Below are 2,736 nucleotides of genomic sequence, written 5' to 3'. Positions count from 1 at the left end.
ACATTTAGTAGGTGAAAATTTTAAATGTTTATAAACAAAATGCAGTATGTACAAACAATGGAATATTATTCAGCCTTAAAAAGGAAGGAAATTCTGACATCTGCAACAACATGGACAAACCCTGAAGACATCATACTAAATGAAATAAGCCGGTCACAAAAGGACAAATACTGTGTGATTCCACTTCTGTGAGGTCGCTAAAATAGCCGAACTCACAGAGAGAGAAGCAGAATGGAGGTTGCCAGGGGCCGGGGGAAGAGAGGATGGGAAGCTATTGTTTAATGGGTACGAAGTTTAGTTTAGGAAGACAAAAAAGTTCTGGAGACGGATGGTGGTGACGGTTGCACGACAACGTGAATGCACTCAATGCCACTGAACTGTACACTCAAAACTGGTTACGGTAGTAAACTTCGTTATGTATATCTTATCATAAAAAAAATTGTTTAATATGTTAAAATTTAGTAACTAAATTAACATTAGCCCCGCCAAATTAAAGGAAATTTGATACTTTAATTACATAGTCCCTGTGGCCTCAGCAGTCTCACTAAATAAAGGCAAATGTGTAATTTTAGTAAGGCTTTTGGCAATACTGAAACTACTCCACAGGATCCTAAATAGGAACCAGTGCAATAACTAAATCAAAGCATTTCGTAACAGAAGTTTTACCTAATTTTTAATGCATTTGATGAATCACATGCATAGTTTGGCCACTCGACGTATCTTCAATATTTCTCCTTTCACAGTAGAGAACTGGAAAGAGACTATTTGGCAAGGTAAATGCAATGGAACAGGTGAAGAATAATGTCCTAGCTTTGCCATGCACAAGGTAGGCACTCAGTAAACATTCCTGAATTTGAAAACTCAGTGAATCTGCAGTAAAACCCAAAAGAAAACCTGGACATCACTCTCCGTCTTACACACTATCTAGTGAGAGGGCTGACATTCGGCAGGGAGGACGGCTGCCATCTCTCTATCGGTCTTTCATTACTTGAGATCCCAACATCAATGTCGGATGGTTTAATGTAAAGTAGGTTTCATGTACCATGTATCCTTTCATGGGTTAAGAAAACACTTTTTTCTGTTAAAAGAGTTTTGGTGGGAAAAAAGTGTGAATAACCAAACTGCCACTCTCACAGATCCATATGAAAACTAGAAATTCAACATGATACATGTACCTTTTTGAAATGACGAGGTCATTATTTTAAACTATACAGTAATGCATACATCATATTATTATTTCTCAGGCATAGGAAGCAATTCCGGCTTTCCACACTTCTCCATCTGAAAGCTCCACTGTTAGAATTTGTTCCCTCTATGATTGCTCTAACTCAGTTTCACATACTTTAACTCTAGAGGTCAACACTTCCCCCATCCTGTGAGAAAATACTGCTACTTTCACAACCCTTACTAAAATAGGGCACTTGAAATTCTTAAAGGAAATTCACAACCTCGACAACTATTTCACACAAATTACTAGTCTTTAAATTGAGGAACTAAACACTAGATGTGGCTACTCATGGTTTATTCATATACTCATTTCCACCGCAGTAAACTATGAAGAAATAATGGGGGGGGATGCCTGAGAACCCCTCAGTCTGAATGTGACATATCACTGCAACATGTTGACATCAACTTGCAAATTGCCCAGCCAGATGACCAGGAGACTCAGGGGCGGTTCTCTGGGTTGCAGTGTGGCTGGCTATGTGCAAGATGCTGTCACTTCACTTTTCAACCTCAGCGATCCGGTGGTGCCCGGCCTGGTGGTGAGCACTCTCCAGGACCACACCACCCCCAGAGGCCCCTTGCCTGAAAGAAGTAAACCCGAGCTTACTAAGAAATGGAAACCCGAGACACAGAGGAGAAGAAAGGGGACCCCCCCACCACGCACACACCAAAGGGATAGTTACATTCTTCAAAACCTTAGAAATAAATTATTTTCCATGTGCATTTTTAAAACCTGCCTACTGGGGGTATCCTTAAGGTGCTGCTGACCTCCTGTTACCGCAAAGAACAAAGAGGAAGAGAAGCCCTCAAAGAGAGAGATCCAGGAACCGGCTCCCTGCAAGGGGAGCCGACTGTCCCCAAGGAGAAAAGTGTTAGAAGACTTTCTGATCACCATGGCAATTAGCAGGTAAGTCACATCCATTCCCCGATAGGACCGTGTCACACTCGTTTCTTTCCACAAAGCTAGATGGCCCTCACCTTTGCCAACCTTGAAGTGGTGTGACAGGAAAAAGTAGACGACTCCCCCTGCTAATTGCCCAAGCGGGTCAAACTTCGGAACCAGCATCATGCACTTTGTTTTGAAGCGCCGGGAAAAGAGGAAGGATTGGTGCTCGGCGCCGAATCTCCGTGATTTGCCAAAGGAAACGGCACAGACCAGACAGCCCAAGCGCCAGCATTTCCATGCAGCTGCCACGACAGGTGACCGGGCCGCTTTGCAGACACCCCGCTCGCCCCGGGGCTTCACAGAGGTGGGGTGGGCAGGAAGGGGAAGCGGGGGGAGGCAGACTGGAGGGCGAGAAGATGGGCAGCGGCAGGAGGGAAACCCACTCCATCCAGACGCTGGGGAGGAAGAGGAGGGGCACAGCCCCGTCTCCCCGGGGAAACCGTTTTAAGGGATTTTCTGTCTCCACAATTAAGAAAAAAAATGGCTCCAAGCCAAGCGCCTCCTGATTTACACACACACACGCACACCAAGCTCCTCTTTCGCCCCATTTTCTGATACGCTCAAAC

The sequence above is a fragment of the Pteropus alecto genome, unplaced genomic scaffold (assembly GCF_000325575.1).
Source record: "Pteropus alecto unplaced genomic scaffold, ASM32557v1 scaffold195, whole genome shotgun sequence".
NCBI lineage: Eukaryota > Metazoa > Chordata > Mammalia > Chiroptera > Pteropodidae > Pteropus > Pteropus alecto.
Note: the sequence above shows the minus strand (reverse complement) of the source record.